The 17,614-nt window shown below is 40.4% G+C and overlaps 1 long non-coding RNA gene across 1 annotated transcript; it reads right to left on the bottom strand.

The window, feature by feature from the left end:
• Positions 1-284: 284 nt before the first annotated feature.
• On the bottom strand, positions 285-15,288 carry LOC117358028. The gene is made up of 3 exons (XR_004538931.1): positions 15,223-15,288; positions 14,347-14,476; positions 285-576 (listed from the first exon to the last, which is right to left on the bottom strand). It is a non-coding gene; the product is annotated as an uncharacterized LOC117358028 (long non-coding RNA).
• Positions 15,289-17,614: the final 2,326 nt, after the last annotated feature.

The raw sequence follows: 17,614 nt of genomic DNA, 5'->3' as shown, positions 1-17,614 counted from the left end.
CTGAGACAGGTAGTTTTCCCTGATTTATATGACACCCTGCTGCCTAGTGGCACAACTACAGTCTTAGGGAAAACCCCTTAATCTCTCACAGGTAGATTCAAGATAGAGAATGACATGGGGGACAACGTTTGTCCCTATCCCCGCTCCGGCCCTGCAGGCTTTGTCTCCATCCACACCCAGTCCCCGCAGACTCTGTCCTCATTTGCACAGGCCTCGAACATGTGATTTTATATTTAAATCTTTTTATTAAAGTATAAAAAGGGACAATATTCTGTACAACTGTGTATAAATCACAAATAGAGCCTTCCATTTTTATCTGGTTTTGGTACAACTTCCCAAAGAATGTTTTTACATAATCCGGAGAGTAATTGGATTGACTTTCAAACATGAATGTAGAATAACTTAAACTGTGTAGTGGATGATCAGGAAAATAAGTGTCTGTTAAATGTTAGAAATGTTCCTCGATGCTAGCAAAGATGGATGAATCTGTTGCAGTAAGATGCTTGAGCAGCTGGGCACATGATGGAAGGACGTTGCAGATGATAGGAGTCTGAGCAGCAGACAAGGCTCTTGTTGCTACATCAAAGGCAGACAAAACACAAATGATGTCATTTAACAGTAGTTCATTTAAATCCAAAAGCAGCTTTTGCAGTTGTTTTAATCATTTGATTCATTTGGCAATTGTCTAAGATGTGTTGTTTTTACATAGAGAATGGCATAGGGACAAAGTATTCCTTTCCCTGCAGGCTCTGTTCCCATGATAAAACATGATGGCAAATAAAGGCCACAGGGCCCATCATAATATAACATAACTTTATTTTTCTATACCGCCACAATCTTATGACTTCTAGGCAGTTTACACTGAAGAGAGCTTGACAATCAGCGAATTACAAAATACAAATAGTAAAAGTACATGTTTCTCAAAAATAATCAGTATAGAATTATTAATTTTAAAATGATTTCTGTTTAGGAGATAAATCAGGTCTACCCTCCCATAGTATCCACTATCCCCTCTCCTTAAGAGATCCATGTGCCTGTCTCACACTTTTTTGAATTCAGTGTTTGTCTCTACCAACCTTGCAGTAAAAATGTATTATCTTAGATTACTCATGAACCTATCGCCTCTTAATCTCATTCTATGCCCTGAGTTTCTTTTCAATTGAAAGAGATTTGCCTCGTGTATTTATGCCACATAGGTATTTAAATGTCTCTCAAGAATACTACTAATAATAACAAAATATAAATTCAAAAATTATATAGAAATGTTATTAGCCAAGTGGTGGGAGTACCCACTGAAAAATCATTTAAGTGGAGAAAAAGCCTCAACTTTATATAATATGCAGACGGCAAACCAATGAGTTTTTTAGCCGTTCTAATTCTGTATCACAGGCAAAAAACTCCACAAACTTTCAGAATGTAATTTTTCAAAATGGGAAATCATCTCACCACTGTGCACAGGGAAAAAAGGAAAAAGAACAAGAGGCACAATCCACTTATCTTTGTAGGTGTCAGCAATTGGAACATAATACCTGATCCAGTGTGTCAATCTTCCTGCTATAGCAAACTCAACGTTGGAGTGAAGATAAGGAACTAGCTGTTAATGTCCAATAAGGCTCTTGTTTTGCCAACAAGTGACTGCGTCAGGGAGATTACCGTTCTCTCCTACTCCGTTCACAATTTGGCTTCAGAATGGCTTTAATGAGCTTTAATCTGGGTGCCATTTGAGGAACAAGATTCTAATAGACCTGTTTGGAGATTCAATAATACGTTGCTTGCAGATTCAAACTTTATTGAAGAATTTCAATTAAAAATGAATGAATATTTTCAAATTAATGCCGCAGAGGAAATCTCTTTAGAAACATTGTGGGATGCTTTCAAAGCTACCATGAGAGGGCAAATTATTTCATATTTGGCACACATTAGGAAACAACTTAAAATGGAATTTTCTAAGTTGGAACAAAATATTAAAGATTTGGAGTCGCAATTGGGAACACAAGTGAGAACAAACTACTTTACAGGCCCTCTTAAAAGCTAAATATAAATACAATGAGATTTCCTCTCAAATGGCTAGGAAAGAGTTGTTTTCTCAACAGGCTCTGTATTATGGAAATTCGAATAAAGTGGGAAGAGTATTAGCTAATTACCTTAAAGCTAAAAAAAGGAAAGTAAAAATTGTGGCTATCACAGATGAAAATAGGGAAACTCATTCTCAAATTGGAAATATCTTAAAACAATTTTTGAAATGTAGAGCTTTATTCAAATAAAGAACTTGAGGGTTTAAAGTTAATTAAGGGGCCTAAAATTCCTGAGCATATAAAAGGAACTCGATGCGCCTATATCAATGAACAATATTCAATGCTCAAGTGTACTCCACTAATTCAATTTAGAGAGCTCACTCTCAACGGAATAAAAAGCCTCAGGTTTTCTTTAGGTAGGGCATAAAAGCTCAAACCTCCTCCACCAACATCATCGGCAAAAACCATCAATGAAAGAATTACAAGCAGCATTGAGGTCCCTTAGAGTTGGATCCGCTCCAGGTGGTGATGGGTTCATTGTAGAGTTTTATAAATCACCCTATTACCTCATTTGTTAAATTTATATCAGGCTCAACTGACTAAAGGTTGTATTGCAGGTACTATGGCAGAATCTTTAACTATAGTTTTGCCAAAGCCAAATAAAGATCCTACGTTGGTTTCAAATTACAGGCCTATTTCTTTGATTAATGTAGATGGAAAACTTCTGGCTAAGTTACTGGCTTTATGCTTGGCTAAGGCTCTCCCTTATATTATCAGTATGCACCAAAAAGGGTTCGTTGCTCAAAGACATTTTTCAAACAACACTAGATTAGCTTTTCATATGTTAAATTTAACAAAAGCTATGGAAGATCCAGCTTTCTCTGTATCCCTGGATGCAGAGAAGATCTTTGATCGTGTAGAATGGATCTTTATATATCAAGCAATGGATTGGTTTGGTATTGGTTCTGGATTTAGACAAATGATTCAAACCTTGTATAGTTCCCCTTCTGCCAGATTATATATTAATACTTTTTCGGATTGTTTTCTTCTGGAGAGAGGGGAGTTAGGCCTTTACTGTTTGATATTGTTCTGGAACACTTGTTATTGGCTATACAGCAGGCAAAGGAGATTCAGGGTATTCCGTATGCAGGCTGGGAATATAAAGTCTTTGCATATGCAGATGATATTTTGCTTCATTTGAGGAATCCCATTCCACATTTACTAGATTTGATTGATAGATTTGGGAAATTTTCAGGGTATAAAATAAATAGGAGTAAATCAGAGGTTCTTCCGCTTAATGTACATTGTCCAAAAGGATTATTTGATTCATTCCCCTTTCTTTGGAAGGAAGAGGGTATAAAATATTTAGGAATTTGGATTTATAAAATGCTGGAAGAAACGATGACAGTAAATGAAAAATCTTTATTGCTAAAGGTCACAGAAATGTGTGAACAATGGAAATCCTTACATCTGTTTTTGTGGGGGAGAGTTCAAAAGGTTAAGATGATGATTTTGCCTGTGGTTTGCTACCAAATGGCTATGTTGTCAGTGTTTTTTCAGGGGTTGTTTTACAAGAAATTAAATAGTATTCTTACTAAATTTATTTGGCTGGGGAACGTTGTGAGAATTGCTTTAGTATCTTTACAAAAACCAATTCGGGGGGGGGGGAGTGGTGGTGGTGGTAAATTTTTGCAATTTTTATAAGTACCATCAAGCCTATATTATGCGTCAGGGTATGTATTGGATCCTCCCTGAGCTCATGGAAAATCTTCCAGACTGGTTATGGTTGGAATGGCAACTCCTGTCTCCACTGAGATTGTGTCACATTTTGTATCAAGAGTATCAAGCTACCTAGGTTGTATAAGGACAATAGAATTTTATTAGACACTTAAGAAATGTTAAAATTTATTAATAATTTAACACCTATTCCGATTCATAAATCCACCTGTCAGTCCCTTTGGTTGAACTCCCAAGATTCAAATTGGCGGATTCAAGGTTATCTGGAAGCATTGGATGAAGACGAGCATACGTACTCTGGATGATGTAGTATCAGATGGAAAGCTGCTTGACTTTTCACGACTGCAACAAACATCTCAAAATTATAGGTGGTTGCAGTTGAAGCAAGCCATTCAGAAGGGGTTCCCTGATTGGCAAAATCCTAAAAATCAGTATAGTTTGCCTGTCCTATGCTTCCAGACGGATTTCCTGGACACCAGGCCGCTCAGTGGTACAAATTAATACCTGAATTTTTGAATAAGAAACAAAAGACTGGTCTTTGTGACATTTGGAGCATTGAGATAAAGCATCAGATTACTGCGTCTCAATGGCTACGAATCTGGACTTGGATGATGAGATGCACGGTGTCTGCATCTATGAGACAGACATGGTTTTTTTTGTTACATAGAGCATTTTGGACCCCTGTCCAATTAAAGAAGTTAGATACTGTCCAATAGATACTCTGTCCAATAGATACTGGCACTGTCATCTTGAAGTTGGAACATTGGATCATCTTTTGTACTATTGTCCCTTTATACTTAAATTTTGGAGATCCATCTGGAATCAAATGAACAAAATATTGGAAAATCCAGTGGCATTGACGCACAATACCATCCTATTTGGTACGTTAATGAGGGCTAAAAGCAAAATATCTGCTCAGAATAACAAACTTCTCTTTATAATGACAGGGGTTGCCATACAACTTATTTTGAGGAACTGGAAAAACTGGGATTGGTTAAATTATACTTTTTGATGGGAATCTCTATGTCACACTTTTAAAATGGAATGTATGATGGCCATAAAACGGGGCCATTATAGGAAGTTTATGAATATTTGGGAGCTATTGACAAAATTCTGTAAGGAGTCATTGTTGATTTTGCCCATTGATAATACATATCCAGGGTGGGTGGGAAGATATATTTTTAATTTGAGTGCAAATTGTTGGATATGTAGCAGGGGGGATGATATATGTATTTGTCATAGAATATAATTTTGATTGAATTTTAGTGCTGTTAAAGTATAAAATGACTATATAATATGTTGCACTTATTTTTGGCTTTAAAATGAATAAAGATTTATAAAAAAAAAAAGAAGAAGAAGATGCAAGAGATCTACCTGAACCAGAAATGGTTTTCAAGGGTGATGATGCAGAGGAACTGAAAGAAATCTTGGTGAATCTAGAAGATGTACTAAGCCAAATCGACAAGTTAAAAAGTGACAAATCACCTGGACCAGTTGGTACTAAAAGAACTCAAACATGAAATTGCTGACCTGCTCTTAGTCATCTGTGACCTGTTGCTAAAATCATCTGTAGTACCTGAAGATTGGAGGGTGGCCAATGTTACGCTGATTTTTAAATTTATTTATTTATCATTTTACACAAAATTAATCAAGCATAGTATCTTGTACAGTAAGATTGTAATTTAGGAACAAGAAAAAAGAAAATAATTTTATAAAAAGGAAAAATAACATATTCCCCTTACAATATTAAGCAATCAATAGTCCACAATTATCTATCTATGATCCAAGACTTTCAGAGAATATTAATAATTAAGAAAAATAATTTAAAAAGTAAACATAAGTGACTGAAGTTACAGGGAGTATTCTAATCATGAGTCAGTTATTATTCCAGTCGTTCTACCTTTCTCAAGATGTTTCAAAGCTACAAAATTTGTTAGGTGTGTCAGATCAAAGAAAACATATTTATCTGGGCCATAAAGAACAATACATTTACAGGGAAACCTAAAAAAAACTTTCCCCTCACTGAAATTACACCTGATTTCAATAACAAAAACTGCCTTCTCTGTTTTTGAGTCTCTTTGGTGACATCTGGAAAGATCTGTATTTTCTGTCCCAGAAACTCTTTAGTTCTATTTTTAAAGAACATCTTCATAATCCAATTCTGATCTGGTGCCAGTGCAACAGTCGCCAATATTGTTGCTGGTGTGGCCAAGTCTTTTATAGAAGTTTCCAATAAAGTGAAAATATCTAGTTGTGGTTCCTGCTGTCCTTGGTTAACCAGTTGCTCTGTATTTCTAAACGCTGATTTTTTTTATTTTTTTTTAAAGGTTCCAGGGGAGATCCAGGAAATTACGGACCGGTAAGCCTGACTTCAGGGCCGGGCAAAATGGTGGAAACAAATATTTTTAAAAATTGTGGTACACGTAAACAAACATGATGTAATGAGACAGTCAGCATGGGTTCAGCTGAGGGAGATCTTGCCTCACCAATTTGCTTGACTTCTTTGAAGGTGTGAATAAACATGTAGATAAAGGTGAGCCGGTCAATGTAGTGTATCTAGATTTTCAGAATGCTTTTGACAAAGTTCCTTATGAGAGGCTCCTGAAAAAATTAGTCATGGGATAGGTGGCAAAGTTTAGTTGTGGATTAGGAATTGGTTATCGGATAGAAAACAGAGGGTAGAGTTAAATGGTTATTTTTCTCAATGGAGGAGAGTAAACAGTGGAGTGCCACAGGGATCTGTACGACGAGTGAGATGAGATGATACAAAACTGTTCAAAGTTGTTAAAACGCATATAGATTGTGAAAAATTGCTGGCAGACCTTAGGAAATTGGAAGACTGGGCATCCAAGTGGCAGATGAAATTTAATGTTGACAAATACAAAGTGATACACATTGGGAAAAATAATCCAAATCACAGTTACCAGATACTAGGGACCACCTTGGGGGTTAGCGCCCAAGAAAAGGATCTGTGGTCGTTGTAAACAATACAATGAAAACTTATGCCCAATGTGTGACGGCAGCCAAAAAAGCAAACAAGATGCTAGGAATTATTAAAAACGGGTTGGTTAACAAGACTAAGAATGTTATAATGCCTCCATCGCTCCATGGAGCAACCTCACCTTGAGTATTGCATTGAATTCTGGTCTTCTTATCTCAAGAAAGATATAGCGGCACTAAAAAAGGTTCAAAGAAGAACAACCAAGATGATAAAAGAGGATGAAACTCCTCTCGTGTGACTGAGGAAAGAGTAAAAAGTTTAGGGCTCTTCAGCTTGGAAAAGAGACGGTTGAGGGAAGATATGATTGAAGTCTACAAAATCCTGAGTGGAGTAGAACAGGTACAAGTGGATCAATTTTTCACTCTGTCAAAAATTACAGACTAGGGGACACTCAAAGTTACAGGGAAATACTTTTAAAACCAATAGGAGGAAGTATTTTTTCACTTGGAGAATAGTTACGCTCTAGAACGCATTGCCAGAAGTTGTTGTAAGAGCAGATAGCATAGCTGGTTTTAAGAAGGGTTTGGACAATTTCTTGGAGGAAAAGTCCATAGTCTTGTTATTAAGGACATGGGGCAAGCCACTGCTTGCCCTGGATCGGTAGCATTGAATGTTGCTACTCATTGAGTTTTGGCCAGGTACTGGTGACCTGAATTGGCCACTGGGAGAATGGGCAACGTCAGAGTGAATGCTTACGGATTTGTGCACACTGTGGCTGTGAGGAGGAGGGAGCCGGCCAGAACTCTTGTATGTCCAAACATTTAAATCTACTGTATAATCTTATATATCCAATTACACTCCATTGTGTATGTTTACTTGTAGACCGTTCTGAGCTACTGGGAGGATGGGATAAAAATCTAAACAAATAAATAAATAAGATAACACAGGAGGGCGGCAATGAAAACGCTGCATCGCACCGCAGGCCACAAAAAGTGGTCAGGTGGGCTGGATTCGGCCTGCGGGCCTTGAGTTTGACACCTGTGTCATAAGGCATCAAACACCTTTGGGCCAGCCCTGCTCTGATCCCTCTCCTCAAGGCTTGTGTCTTTCCCAGCTGCATTTTTCATTTTCACCAGTCCCTAGAAAGACCCCCAACTTACTTTGCACTAGTGGCCTAGCTATTTCTCAGCTATTCTCCCATCCCCCTTCCCAAACTACAAGTTTGTTCTTCAATTTACTGTTCTCAAGGCTCAATAGGGAAACAGCTACACCTCAGTATTAAGCAGCTAGCAGGAGACTGAATCAGCCTGCTCCACCTTAAAGCCAGGAGGAAGTAGGGCCACTATTGGGCTTGAGTGAAGAGCACAAGATAGAAAACGAAATAAATAAGATTCAATCTCCCACAGCTCCTTCACACCAAGGATCCTTTTCATACATCACACAACCTCATGTGCCAGTACATCTGAGAAGGAATGTAAAGACATCTGTTACTGCAGAGGAACTTGTATGCACGATCAGCATGAGTCTTTCTATTTTTAGACTTTGAGCTCTGAGCGAACAGGGTTAGTTAGCCCACTAGTATGGTTTATTATTTTGTTTGATGGAGTGTACATGCTTTCTTACACTCTTGTGTAGCTTTCAGACTGAAAATGATCTCATGAAAACTATACAAGTGTATAAGAAAGCATGTATACTGCTCCAACCAGCAAGATAATAAACCACACTAGTGGGCTGACTGACCCTGCTCTCTCACAGCTCAAAGTCTAAAGACCCATGCTGATTGTGTATGCAAGTTTCTGCATCAACGGTTGCCTTTCCTTCTCAGTCTCAGCCTAGATATGGATTGGATTAGATTGGATTTATCATATGTGATATACTGATAGTACATGATTATTAAGCAGTTTACAATACTAATACAGAGATCCCTTGGAAACCGAACTCAATCCGTTCCAGAACCCCATTCGAGTTCCAAGACAATTTTTCCCCTTGAAAATAATAGAAACTGGATTAATCCGTTCCTGGGTCCCACAAACTCAAATTTTAACAGTAAATACACTGGATTTTAAGGTAAAATATTAACAAATATTCCAAAGCAGCATTCGGATTCTGGGGTAGAAACACACACATACAATGTGCAGGGTGTTCAGATTCCAAGACAAAATTTACTACAAAAAAAGGTTTGGATTCCAAGTCGTTCAAGTTCTGGGGCGTTTGGATTCCAAGGTACCACTGTACATTAGAAATGAGGGTTACATTTTTCCCTCTGTCTCAGTGGGCTCACAATCTAATTGTATCTAAGTAAGAAGTATTTAATATTATAATTATTTATTAGCATTTCAATCCTATATAATAAAACTCTAGAGCGCGCATGCGCTCTTGAAAAATCGTGATCCCTGGCCGCGTTCCATTTTAGAATGCGGCCAGGGATCACTCTGGCCACTCCCCTCCTCACTCACCAATCCAAAGCAAGCTCCTCACCAACCGGAAGCAAGTATCTCACCTCCCGCTCTCGCTCACCGCTGCTGCTGCCGCTGCCGCTGATCCTTCTCTTCGGGGCAGCCTGCGATCGTGGCCGGCTTTGGCGAGCCTCACGGGCCGCTTTCCGGCCTCGGTGGCACGTTCCCTCTGACGCACGGGATCGCGTCAGGAGGGAGCGTGCTTCCGGGTTGGGGAGTGGCTTGTGAGGCTCGCTGGGGCCAGCCACCATGATCGCGGCCTGGAGCAGGCCAGAAGACGCCGGGATGCAGGGAGGGTAAGCAGGGGAATCAATACAGGGGGCCAGAGGGAGAGGGAAAGGGGGCTGCTTTGGGGGGAGGGGTGTGCTGAGGGGAGACAGAAGGGACCATGGAGAGACAGGGAGAGGGAAAGGGGGCTGCTTTGGGGGAGGGGTGTGCTGGGGGGAGACAGACGGGGCCATGGAGAGATAGGGAGAGGGAAAAGGGGGCTGCTTTGGGGGGAGGTGTGCTGGGGACAGACAGGTTTGCTCTGGGTGGGTGGAACACAAAAGGGACCATGGAGAGACAAGGAGAGGGAAAGGGGGCTACTTTGGGGGAGGGGTGTGCTGGGGACAGAGTTTTGCACTGGGGGGAAGACAGAAGGGGCCATGGAGAGACAGGGAGAAGGAAAGGGGGATGCTTTTGGGGGTAGGGGTGTGCTTAGGGCAAACAGCTTTTCTCTGGGGGGAAGACAGAAGAGGGCCATGGAGAGACAGTTAGGGAGAGGGAAAGGGGGCTGCTTTGGGGGGAGGGGTGTGCTGGAGGCAGACAGCTTTGCTCGGGGGGGGGGGGGGAGACAGAAGGACACAGACAGCGGCCAAGGAGAGAGAGATAAAGAAACACAGACAGACAGACACACATATATTCTAGCACCTGTTAATGTAACGGGCTTAACGACTAGTATTACATAATCTTGATCATAATCATTATTGACAATAAACAGAAGTAAATTCAATTGTTATCAGAAATATTAAAAAAAACAAATAAGGAAAATATTTTTCATTTGTTCTGTTAATTAGTCCACAATATATGAGAGAGCAAGCTTAAAGAAGTCGGACAAATTCAGAATCTAAAAAAAAACCCAACTTCGTAAGGAAAAAACCCCGACACCTCTGATTACCACCCAGATTCTATTCAGGAGCCTTCCACCTGTAGGTCCACAGAGGAGCTTCCAGAAATCACATTTTTACTAGTTATAAATCTTAACAGCTGTGAAGACTCAAAGAACATATATTTAGCTCCTTGATAATTAATACAACATTTACAAGGAAATCTTAACAGAAAAGTAGCTCCCAGCTTCAAGACCTCAGATCTTTAAAAGAAGAAACTATTTCCTCTTTTTTTGGGTTATTCTAGAAACATCTGGGTACATTCTTATTTATGTAAGAAGTATTTAAATACCTGTACGTGCTAGAGAAATATGAAGAGAAGAAAGAGGTGTACTGTGAATACTACAGGCAGACAAAAAAGCAACATAAGAGAAAACTACAAAATTGCAGTATCCAAGCAGAAAGAAAAATAGCAACAATTAAGCAAACCCAGCGAAAATAAAATGAAGGAAAATTGGCTTGGTATGACAAAGGCCTTTCATGAATCTGGACACAAAGGAATGCACAGACTAATGGTTTCTTGTCCAGAGGAGTATGAAAAACACTCAGCACAGAGATGAGCCCTGACTAAAGTAGTTTTGAGACCAGAGTTAGAAAGGTGAAGGAGATAGTCTAATGATTGGGTCCAGCGAGTGGAGAGTACGTCAGTTTGTGAAGCGGGTCCATTTGAAAAGGTTTCCTAGATGCTTCAATGGTAGCTAACAGTGTTGCAGAGAATGCAAAAGCATCTACTTGGGAGAGAGATACCATGCTTTGAGTGCTAGGGAATGGAGATTGGGATGAAGAAAAGAATGTGTTAGTAACATTGAAAAGATAGGTGCCCTTATCTTGAATTGTAGGGGGAGAGGGAATCACAGTTGACGTGACCACTGGTAGTGTGTTCTTGGTGAAGTTTAAGTCGTCTTCCTGACTAGTGGAATTGGAGGGAACATTTAAGGAAATCCGCCCCTCCAAGCGAGGAAGAAGTTTCAAGTTTATTATTTATTTCATATACCGCCTATCACTACATCTAGGCGGTTTACAATAAATTTAATAAAAACATAACTGATAAAACATGGGATTTAAAGATAACATTATTGCTGGAACACACAGATAATTTTCCAACTCTCACTCTCATTCTGATAAATTCCACCCAACACCACCTACATTGGAGGGTGGGGCTTTTCCCCTCATCACATGACATATGGGGCTATTGATTCAGGATCAACCACAGATTCTTCCAGGGGCTGCATGTCAAAGCAGCTCCTGATTGGATAAGGCCCTACTTAGTGCAGGAAGAGGCGGTCGGAGCATACCGCAAGTTATTTCCTGCACTTGCGGTGCTCCGGCTGCTCTCTCCTGCCTCTCCCACTGCCCTCTCCTTGTCGGCGGTTCGCAGTCGGAAAATACCCGCGAATGACCGGGATCACGAACCGCCGACCACAAATGACTGGGGGAACACTGTATTTCACTGATCGATTGTAAGGGCTGTCTTGAAGTCAATTGTATGTATATTTTAGTGCACTGTTTTTGAATGGAATATTAATACAGAGTTTTTAAAAAAAAGTCAATCATGAATGGCCACGGTGATTACTTTTACTGCCATGGGCCTGACCATGACATTCCTAACTGTATCTTCTGTGGTCAGATATGCGCCATGGCCTGGAATGTACAAAAGTTGCTCTTAAGCAGCTCCCCCAGAGAATAGAGTTCTACAGGAGCTTGGAAGAGACTCACTGATCTCTCTCCAAGATCAAGTCCTCCTCAAGGGAAGCTGCCAAAGAAAGAGGCCAAAAGGGATTATTTAGTTTACTGTATTTATTAGTTCCCCCAATCCCAGTTGGAGGGATCCTTTAAAAATAGATTTGTTTTAATGCCATTTTATATAAATAATAGATAATAATAGATGTACTGGCATATGAGTTGACTGAAAAGTAATTAAGACATGCATATACCAGGGGGTACAATATTAAACAAGCTCAAATACTTAAGGCTCCTTTTATAAAGTTGCACTAGTGTTTTTAGTGCATGCTACCCGAAAAACTACCGCCTGCTCAAGAGGAGGTGGTAGCGGCTAGCGCACATGGCATTTTAGTGTGCCTTTGTAAATGAGTCCTTAGTTGTCCTTGATATAGTGCTTTGCAGAGCAAAAAGTTGTGGGAGCACAGCAAAAATTCAAATAAGAAGAAATTGAGTTTTGTTTTGTTTTTTTCCATTAATCTTTATTGATTTTCAAACTTTGACAGTGCCAAACAATTAATTTAGATATAAACACTACAAAAAAGGCACTTTAAATACACAATTAATACATAAAACAATAATTTCCCCCCTCCTCCCCATAACTTGTTATATTAATTAATCTTTATTCATTTTTAAAGCTCCCAGTAATACAATCATTTATACTGAAATCACACTTAATATTACATCAGATTCTAAATTATATTGAATAATCCCTCTCCTTTGTATCCTATAGTTATTCATAAGAGAAATCATAAAATATTCCCATCTCCCCACCCCACCCTGGACGTATATGAACCAAAGGGGGGAAAAAAAATTAATGTTTATTCTATACAATACTTTCAATCTTTGCAATATTTTGTTAATGGCTCCCAAATACCCTGAAATTTTTTAAAATTTCCCTGCTGTATATCAATTATCCTTTCCATTTTGAATATATGGCATAAAGAGTTCCACCAAAAGCTGTAATTTAGTTTTAAATGTCAAAAGGGACTGTTCCAGAGCTTAGTCGCTTGGTATAGGAAAGCAGAATTAAAATTTTGCTTAAATCAAATTCATCTAATAGAAGGAAATTTGAGCAAACAACAATACTAGCTCTGTAAATGCTTAGATACAAGGATTACTAAGGAGCATGAGACATACTTTGGGCTAAAACCTCAAAACATATTTAAAATTATATAGACCACTCTAAAGCAAATCTGGGTCTAGCAGGTAATCAGTGTAATTTCATCAAAGCGGAGTGACTGTCATATTTCCCAGCTGTAAAAGTCAGTCTAGCAAAAGTGTTTTACAAAAGCTAAAATCAATTTCCCAGGTAAAAATCATCAAAATAAACAGTGTGTGGAAGGATCAGCTAATGGACCAGTAATTTGAAATGATTCTCAGAAAAATAAGATCTAATAAAGCAAAGATGTCCAACTGTAAAAATGACAGTCCCGAATAATCTTTTCACATGTGACTTCATAGTTAAAGCAGAGTCTAACTGCTAGAAGCCTAGATGTTCTATCAATTTGGTTATTCTTTATAACTCTGTAGGCGCTACATTGCTAAATCATAGGATCTTAGTTGTGGAGCAGTGGTTAAAGCTACAACCTCAGCATGGTCCAGTCCATCTGAATACCCCCAGGTTTCTAGGTGCCCCGACATAAGCCCTCCCTGCACAAGATCTGCCTACCTCCCATAGGTGCTACCTTTAAAAATTATTGGTGGCCTGGAAGAAACAAGGGGGTCATCCGGGGATCCGGGAGGTCTGGTGGCAGGAGTGATGTCAGTCACTCCTGCCCAGTCCTGTGACACATTCAAAATGATGTAACTACCACTAAATGTCATATTTCCATATAAGGATATATTGCTGCATATGGAAATATGATCCTTATCAATAGTCACGTGAGACTACCACTAGTGGTGCCATTTTTGTGTGTAAATATCTTTGTCATTCAACATCAGTGCCAAGAAAAACAATAAAATACAATACTCACTGCATCATCCAATACAAACAGGCAAGAAACAATGTCAATAACAGTTTTACATTTTGTTACCCTTCCCAGTGAAATCCCCTACCTCCCATACCCTAATTCTTCATAATCCTCTACCCCCTTATTCCACATCTTATCTACCCATCAACCTCTTTCTCTCCCCAAAGTCCAGGTCAAACTCAACATGGTACTGAATTATAGTACTGTGCAGATAAGGTACAAAAAACTGTCACACATCTAAATGTAAAACCACTGAGCGTACTTGAATAGAAAGAGTATCAAGAAACAGTGTCCAGAGCTGTATAAATCTCCGTTGCATTTATTGTGCACAAAATGCTACAGAAAGTCTCTACGTACGTAAAAGTTCATGCATCTGTTTTTTTTCACTGGGTCAAGATTTGAGGGATGATGTAAATCCATTGTTGCAGAATGCAATGCTTGGCTATGAGGGCTGCCTTATACAGGAAAAGATTTGAGATTCTGGTACCTTCAAAGATAGCAGACATATCATCTAATAAATATGGGGAGTTGGTTCCTTGTTCTATGATACATTTCACCCAAAAAGATCCACAATGCAGACCAAAATTGTTGAATAAAAGTACAATCCCACAAACACAATGTTTTAGTCTAGATTAGTATTTTAGGTTGCATTTCAGAGCACAAGATAAGATCAGATTAGGGCACAGATAACAGTTGAGGAAAGTCTTGTTTAGTATTTAACTTCTGCTATTAGGACGTCCAAGTGCCGACTTAGGGCTAGATTCACTAACCCCCGATTGCATGCAGGCCGACAAATTCACAAAAGGCCTGCATACAAATGGGGATGATCATTGACATGCCCCCCCCCACCCACAGCACGGATCGCTAGAGAGCGATCCTTGAGCATACGCAGACCCTTACAGTAGTGACAGGAGAAGCAGCCTCCTGTCACTGCTGTCAGGGCTTCTGCTGGCTTTATTTTTTTTTTAATAGGCCGCAAAATATCGGAACTAAAAAAAAAAAAATTTTTTTAAGTCTCCTGACCGGCACAGCACCCCCCCCTGACTGGCACTTCCTGAACTGACACCCCCATACTTAAAAGTTGGGAACAGGAGGGGTGCTCAGTTCCTCCTGCTCTGTAGGCCTCCCTCCTGCAACCGGCACGGCCCACCCCCTGACCAGCACGGCCTACCCTGGCACCAAAAAGTTGGAAGCAGGAGGGGGCCTCCCTCCCTTGGCCCGGTACCCCAGTACCTCCAAGTTGGGAGCAGGAGGATGTGCTCAGCCACTCCTGTTCCTCCGACTCCAGCGACGCATCTGTCTGGGCCTTAGGCACAGGGAGGAGCCTAATGCCCTGAGGTGCCTGAGCCAATCAGGGACTTTCTTAGGGTTGAGCCTAAGGAAGTCCCTGATTGGCTCAGGCCTCTCAGGCTCCTCCCTGTGCATCACATGATGCACCGGGTGGGGCGAGGTCCAGGCAGATGCGTCACTGGGTCGAAGGAGCAGGAGGGACTGAGCACTCCTCCTGCTCCCAACTTTTTGGTGCCAGGGGTGGGCTGTACCAGTTGGGGGGTGGGAGGTGAGTGCCGTGCCATGCCGGTCGAGGACGAGTTGGTTGGTGGCAGAAGGGAGATGGCATCCCTCCTGCCATATTCATGTGGGTGGGGAGGACAGCGTTGGGTGGTGGGCATCCCTCCTGCTATTTGTGGGTTGCCAGGGGGGATCGTGTTTGTCGGGGGGGGGGGGGCCCTCAGCCGTTTGTCTATTCAGTTTTTTTATGGGGCAGATATTTTGCGTGTGTAACACATGCAAAATATCTATACCATAGAAAAAAAATGAATAAAAAAAACAGGCATGCCTGTCAAAAAACCTGCTAATGGGAAAAGTATCCGAAAGCGTCCCAATAACTATGAGAGCAGCAGTAGGGTTGGTATACAGAGAGACAAATGCCGCATAGTAAAATCCCGAAATCCCAATATAGTCCAGCGTATGAAAAAGATAAGACCACGAAACGTCGAATGTTTGGATATTTTAAAGTTTTGATTGTGCCCCTCATAGCACATTAGTCAAACTTCACAGCTGTGAATTTTAAACCGTTTTTAATGTGAGTTTAACTGAACTGCACTCTAATTGGCTAGCAGCTTTTAAAAACTTCAGAACTACTGTTTTGATATTTTAACATCTATTGTGAAATAAATACTCACTTTCTTTTTATTGAAACTTATATGGAATCTCCTCTTGCTTTATTTTCACAAGGTCCACCACACACCTGGTATTTTTAGACACCTATACTGAATTTGGGTGAAAATGTGCCTTGACTCAAGGGAACCAATTTACCATTAGGCATTGTAGCTATTCAGCTGCAGTTCTGAGTCAAGGTAGTGCTGAAGCCAAGGGGGTGCTCCAACAGCAGTCAGGTTTTCAGCATATTCATAATAATTATGCATGAGACTGATTTGCATATACTGAATGACACAGGGACAAATTTTTCCCTGTCCTTTCCCCGCGGGAACTAATTCCCATCCCAGGAAGTTCTTTTCCTTCCCCTGCCCCATCCTTGCAAGCTCTGTCCTCATCTGAACAAGTCTCTAAGACTATAAGTGTTTGAGGTTTATGCAATTAAGGCAGAGCTTACAGGATTGGGGTAGGGACAGCAACAAAACTCACAGGGATGGGGAAAAATTTGTCCTCGTGTCATTCTCTAATAAAAAAAACTCGTACGGGAGATCCTTCAGTCCCGAGACCATCTGGGTGGCCATTCTCCTGGATGGTCTCGGGACTCAAGGATCTCCTGTATGAGGAACGGCTGGATAAGTTGCAGTCGAGGAACACAGAGAGAGGGGTGACATGATCGAGACATTCAAGTATCTCACGGGCCGCATCGAGATGGAAGAAGATATCTTCTTTTTCAAGGGTCCCGCGGCAACAAGGGGGCATCCGTGGAAACTTGCCCAGTATTGATGAGAGGGTTTTTTTTAATGTGTTTTGTTCTATAAAAATGGATGCAAGGCAGAAAGTGAAGACAGAGAGAAAAACAGTCAACGGATAAGAAGGCACTGGAAACATAGTTAAAAGCACAGAAAAATAAAGTCACCACACAACAAAGATAGGGAAAATTATTTTATTTTCAATATAGTGATAGAAATGTGTCAGTTTTGAGAATTTATATCTGATATATATTGTGTGTATATGAAAAATGAATGGAAAAGATTGCATTACAATTAGTAAAGGAGGCGGGATCTGGGAAAGAGCTTGGGTGGGTATACAGTGGGGCCTGGGAGGTCTGTGGTTGGGGTACTCAGTTGATATTTGTTAGACTTCCTTGTTGGCATGTCCTACTGGCATTTCAGGGCCTGTCTGGAGGGTCTCTGCTCCTGTGTGGATGCCTTGAGCTGTGGCCACTACCTTTAGTGTGCCCTGGCTCGAGAAAGTTTGAGAAACACTGGTATAACCAATTATCTGGAAGCAATACTGAACACGGAACATCATTAGGCAGCAAAACATGAGAAAAAGAACATTAACTTTACAGTACATTCTGTCATCTGGTGCCGCCCAAATTAGCATCTGAACAGAGTTGTTGGTTGAGGCAATAATGCTCATGGATGTGTTACCTGACACAAATGTCCATTTGCAAATGTCCATGAAG

This window comes from Geotrypetes seraphini, chromosome 3 (assembly GCF_902459505.1).
Source record: "Geotrypetes seraphini chromosome 3, aGeoSer1.1, whole genome shotgun sequence".
NCBI classification, from domain to species: domain Eukaryota; kingdom Metazoa; phylum Chordata; class Amphibia; order Gymnophiona; family Dermophiidae; genus Geotrypetes; species Geotrypetes seraphini.
Note: the sequence above shows the minus strand (reverse complement) of the source record. Positions and strands in the feature narration are given on the sequence as shown.